Raw genomic sequence first — 6,873 nt, forward strand, 5'->3', positions numbered from 1 at the left:
ATTAACATAGTATTCCCTAATTTCCAATGGGTTACGTCCTTACAAGGTATTTGCTGGCAATGACAATTTGACAATGTCTACATTAGACAATGTAGACAAAAACTTTAGATCACTTGTAGGATTTGTTTTGTGTGGATGATTCTGGAGACGTTTGTCATCAGGGAGGTACAGTGGCTTAGTGGTAAGCACTGTCACCTCACAACAAGAAGGCTGCTGGTTCGAGTGCCGGCAGGGTCAGTTGTGTGGAGTTGGAGAAAATGAATGAATGAATGAATAAATGTTTGTCAACAAACATAATAAGAATTTTAGCAACATGAAATTTGTCTTTATCTAGGAGGGTTTAACTCCATTTTGCATCCTGGAATTAGGGGTTGGAAGTTGACAAAGGAATGACAGGAATGAAGACAATTGCTTTTTTTAAAAATCTTATATTTGGTTGTTTGCTTGTCATCGAGAAATCAAACATAGATAACATGTAGAAAATTACTAGGAATATGGAAAATGGCAACTATGAACTTAGGCAGCTATAGCCGCCGTTGTGCTCTAATGCAGAACTGAAACCAAATGAAAGGTACCCTAATCAACAAATCATCAGTGTAGTGGTGCATGGCAAAAAAAAAAAAGACCTCAGAGTTCTCAGTTTACATAATTTTAAGTAAAGAACTTCAGCGTGAAGTGATATTCTATTTATTTTTCTTTTACTCAATAGGCGTTGCAACAGACATTGCAATATTTTGTTGAATATAGCGCCGACTTGTGGCAATTACAAGGATACAATAGAATACATTCAGTAATGTGATGCTACTGTTTGTTTTGTTCATTGTCAGAGATGGCAAAAGTACATAAACCCTTTACTTAAATAGAAGTACAGATACTCATGTTTAAAATGACTCTGGTAAAAGTTGAAGAAAGTAAAGAAGTACAGCCACAAAAATGTACTTAAGTAAAAAGTACCCATAGCTGCTACATGTTTTAGTTTCACTAGGTAAATATCCAGTTTCCGCCCTTTTATCATCATCCTGATGCAAACTCACAGCATTCATCATGTAGTTTTGCGGCTGTTGGATTAAAGACATCAGCTGCCATTTATGTTCATACACTCTAAAAATAATTCTATGCCAGTATATCTGTATAAATGATGTCTTACATTTTACACTGAACTCTGTCCACAATATAATGAATTTTTGGAATTTTATATTTAAATATGTTGAAAATATTTTTTGTATTTGATTGCAAACTATTTTTTTATTTTGCATTAGCAGCTCTCATACATAACCCATTATTTCATTGTTTTTCCCCCAGCGTATTGTGGATATTTAATGGATAAACCTTTATTCAGTTAATACATTTATTCTATACTAAAAGCTATATACACAGGCCTGACTACAATCTACAAAACATGTGCATGATCTTTTATTCACGTGATAAATTCAGGATCTTTTGCATTAGATTTTTGTTCATGCATTGTCCAGTATCATTACTTTTGTTGTTGTAAAACATTTGTTAAAAAAATATTAAAGATTAAATCATGTAGTCATTAAAAAAATCAACAAAAAAATTAAACAGCATAAATTATGTATTAGGAAATATGAACTCATCGGAAATAAAAGAAATACAATTTTATAGAGTATTGATTGTTTTAGTACTAAATGTAAAAAACACAAGCATTAACGCCATTATCATGATGGACATGATGAACTTGCGTTTAGCCTATGTGACTTACACTTTCGTTGAAAAAAGCACCTTATATCCACCTTTTTTTTTTTTTTGCTGCCGCCATCTTCGCTTGTGTGTCACCCAACACACATTATTCCTGCACGGGAAAAAAATCCACTGCTTTTGGCGCTGCTTGTATCTATGCAGGACCCATATATGGGTTCCCAGATCAAACCCATCTGGCTATCCCCACTCAGCTCATAAATATGCCATGCAGGACCCATATATGCATTTCCAGTTCAAACCCAATGCGACTTTGCCCATGAATATGCTTTGCAGGACCCAAATATGCATTCCCAGTTCAAACCCAATGCCACTTTGCCCATAAATATGCCATGCAGGACCTACATATGCATTCCCAGTTCAAACCCAATGCCACTTTGCCCATGAATATGCTTTGCAGGACCCAAATATGCATTCCCAGTTCAAACCCAATGCCACTTTGCCCATAAATATGCCATGCAGGACCTACATATGCATTCCCAGTTCAAACCCAATGCCACTTTGCCCATGAATATGCTTTGCAGGACCCAAATATGCATTCCCAGTTCAAACCCAATGCCACTTTGCCCATGAATATGCTTTGCAGGACCCAAATTTGCATTCCCAGTTCAAACCCAATGCCACTTTGCCCATAACTATGCCATGCAGGACCCATATATGCATTCCCAGTTCAAACCCAATGCCACTTTGCCCAAAAATATGCCATGCAGGACCCATATATGCATTCCCAGTTCAAACCCAATGCCATTTTGCCGATAAATATGCTATGCAGGACGCATATATGCATTCCCAGATCAAACCCAATGCCACTTTGCCCATGAATATGCTTTGCAGGACCCATATATGCATTCCCAGTTCAAACCCAATGCCACTTTGCCCATGAATATGCTTTGCAGAACCCAAATATGCATTCCCAGTTCAAACCCAATGCCACTTTGCCCATAAATATGCCATGCAGGACCCAAATATGCATTCCCAGTTCAAACCCAATGCCACTTTGCCCATAAATATGCCATGCAGGACCCATATATGCATTCCCAATTCAAACCCAATGCCACTTTGCCCATGAATATGCTTTGCAGGACCCATATATGCATTCCCAGTTCAAACCCAATGCCACTTTGCTCAAAAATATGCCCTGCAGGACCCATATATGTATTCCCAGTTAAAACCCAATGCCACTTTGCCCAAAAATATGCCCTGCAGGACCCATATATGCATTCCCAGTTAAAACCTATGTCCACTTAGCCTATAAATATGCCATTCAAGACCCATATATGTGTTCCCAGTTCAAACCCATGCCCACTTGGCCCTTAAAAAGTCTATGCAGGACCCATATGTGCATTCCCAGTTCAAACCCATGCCCACTTGGACCATAAATATACCATTTAAGACCCATATATGTGTTCCCAGATCAAACCCATGCCCCCTTGGCCTATAAATATGCCTTTCAAGTCCCATTTTTGCGTTCCCAGATCAAACCCATGCCCACTTGGCCCATAAATATGCCATGCAGGACCCATATATGTATTCCCAGTTCAAACCCATGCCCACTTGGCCCAAAAATATGCCATTTAAGACCCATATATGTATTTCTAGATCAAACCTATGCCCACTTGGCCCATAAATATGCCATTCAAGACCCATATATGTGTTCCCAGATCAAACCCATGCCCACTTGGCCCATGCCTGTCCCTTATGGGTCCCATGCAATCAGCTCATACGGGCTTCCTGTGGGACTCATACTACAAAACCTACATGGGACCCGCTAAACCCAGCCAAAGCCCATGCCCACACAGTTCCCATGGAACCCGTAGTTAACCCATCTGGGTCCCACATGTATTTGCTGGCTGGGATAACACAGCTAAAACATATTTAAACACATTCCATAAAAGGCAAAAAAAAAAAAAAAGCAGTAGTAATTTAACACAAACCTGATAGACTCAAAATCTGTGAAAGTGCAGAAAGTGAAAAAAGTCCTCAAAAAATCTGGAGCATATTGTATATATAATCAGGAAAACTGAACTGAACTATATTGTAGATCAACTTTATTGCTGTAACTCCGACTGTAAGGTCAATGACTGCAGTTCATCAAAGCTCAAGCTGGTGTGATTGAGAAGTGTTTTTGAAAAAACAGATCATCAGTGTAGAGTATGGGGCTAATAATATGCCAAAACAATCTGAATTTGAAATGTGTTAATTTGAATTATTGACAATTGTAATTTAATAAATCTGAATTTTTATATGCCATTCAAAAATGTTTGGAATTTGAATTTCTTAACTTTCAATGAAACTGCAGATATAAATAAATCATGATAACCAAAAAAGCCAAGTAATTATCAAAAAATAATAAAACCAAATCATGAAGATGAAGTTGTATTATTTTTGTTTAGGGGTATACACAAAAAGTATGACTTTTATGAGTGTTACAAATTTACCACTGCAATGCAGGGGCTGTCGGGAGGTTCGAAAACAGTTAACCGTCACTCAGCCTTTTCAAACTTCTTTTTTGTCTTCAAACAAAGACTGAAAATGAAGTGAAACAGCTTCATTCTCACCCTCAACCCTCTGGATCCATCTTGGTCAGATGACTTAATTTTGCCTGGGCCTTGCAGACCACCATTGTACTCCAGGGTCATTTATTTCAGTCCCCTTCTGTGAATATATAAAGGTGCTGCCTATGCAACCCTAAGCTGTGGCATGACTTTAAAAAAGTGATTCACAGCAGAGATCCCAAGAATATTCCTAAACTGAAACCTTTTTTTTTGTAAAGAGGAATGGTCCAAAATCCCTTCTGACCTGCAACCACAGGAAATGCTTGGTTGAGTTTATTGCTGCCAAAGGAGGGTCAACCACTTATTAAACCCAAAGGTTCCTGTTTACTTTTTTCAACCACCATATTTTCACTTAAATCTTAATTTTTACATAGACTGCTTGTCCTCAGCTTGACTGATAGTGAATAGCGTCACTGAATCATTTACTGTAGGTATCCCAGTGACAAAGTGAAATAAAATACTGCACACATCAATAATGAATATAGGTTACAGCAAACATGGACGCCTATTTTCATCTAATGTGCAGGGTTTTTATTGTAAATAGAATGAAGAATTATTAAACCATTGGAAATATTAAGCATTTCAATGTGAAAATACCAGTCAACATGCTAATTACAGCAGAGTGTGAATTACAGAAGGGTATGCTTGAATCCCCTGAAGGACGTGAAAACAACATGTATGTTGAAGGGTGGGGGGGGGGGGTCAGTCCTCTAAATAGTAAGAAATGGTTAGCTCTGATCTTCATCTTGAATACTAATATTACTAATTAAATAATAGATAATATAAATATAAATATACATTTGACAACCCCCATAATGGATTTCACCATTGCGAATGCAATTAATTGAAGCCGATAGACATGGTAAGTGTTAACTTTTTTTTTCACAAAAAAGGTGTATAGCCTAAAAGTCAAGTAAAATTCGATGCATATTTTGACCTACAGTAACTTCTGAAATGGCTAATCACAGCATATTGTAGGTCAGAACACACTATCCCACAAAACACTGAGAAACTAAATATGTTGCATTAGTAAAATAGATGTCATTTAATTTGATTCACTGAAGTATGTATTACACAAAATAACATTACCGAAAAAGTTGACCCCTCTGATCGCCAGGGTATAATTCACACCCTAAATTACAGATGTGTGACCTATGATTCTGTGATAAAATAAAAGAGTGCAAACCCTTATCAACCATAGTTAATTATAGTAAAGGTTTGGAATTTATTTTTTATTGGTGCATTGATTACCATTTGTATGACCATGGGCAGATTTGGGGGCCCAAAGCAATTCCAGCCATGGGGCCAAAAAGTCATAATAGTACAACAGTACACCCTTTGTATGTATGTGTGTATTTGTTTGTTTGTTGTTAGTTTGGTTTGCTTTTTCTTATGTAACTCAATCTTCTTTTCTTAATTTTTTTAACCTAAAAAACAACTAAAATACTACATTAATTGTTTTATTTTTAAAACTAAATCTATATTTGATTTGACTACTAATCATGGTAACTTCCGTCCATTCCATATCCGTTTACAAACAAAAAAAGGATAATAATTAAAAAAAAAAACAAACAAAAAAAAATAAAATAAATAAATATAAACAAGATTTTGACTTGATTTTTGTTCTTTGGTTTAGGGTAGGAAAACATATAAATTACTTTACAATTCATTATACACATGTAGGCGTTGCTGAAACGCCCTTTTTCCTCTTATTGGTCAACCAAACCTGAGCTCGTGATGTCGCCCAAAATAATAGTTGAATTATCAAAATATAATAATATAGTTATAATATAATTTAATATAATATAATATATATATACATTAGCCCCCCTGAATTATTCGCCCCCCTGTTTATTTTTTCCCCCTCTTCTGTTTAACAGAGAGAAGATTTTTTTTCAACACATTTCTAATCATAATAGTTTTAATAACTCAATTAAAGGTCTGTGTGCATATAGCCTATTGGTTAAATCCTGCCCTGTGTTTGACCACAGTTTTACTACAAAACACATGGTCTGTTATTGTTGTGGCAATTGTTGGCTATGGTGGTATGATTATGGCTATGGTTTAGCTACAATAGTCATACTTATTCATTCATTCATTCATTCATTCATTCATTCATTCATTCATTTTCCTTTTGGCTTAGCATATTTATTAAACTGGGGTCACAGTGGAATGAACCGCCCATAACCATATATAATTATAAATATATATATTTTGTAGTAAAACTAAATTTTCGTTTGGGTCATGACAAAACATACAGAATTCCCAGAATTTATAGTGCTTCAATGATCAAAGTTCATTATTAAGAAATATTTGACAGCCTAACCAACTAGTCAGACAAAACCTCGTCATTAGATTGCCATACATAAATTCAACCCTCTCACAAGCATTTATGATATGATATCATAAAAGTATAAAAGTGGCACAACTTAAAAATCCTACCATGGCGAAGGCTAAAATCATAAATATTAACGACGTAACGCTGACGTTGCCTGGTAACCTCGCAGGGGCGTCCACTCGTGTGACCTAATACATATTCATGACGCAGTTCTTCGCCATAGTATGATAAGTAAAATCACCACACCTCCCGACTCTTGTG

The sequence above is a fragment of the Danio aesculapii genome, chromosome 3 (assembly GCF_903798145.1).
Source record: "Danio aesculapii chromosome 3, fDanAes4.1, whole genome shotgun sequence".
NCBI classification, from domain to species: Eukaryota; Metazoa; Chordata; class Actinopteri; order Cypriniformes; family Danionidae; genus Danio; species Danio aesculapii.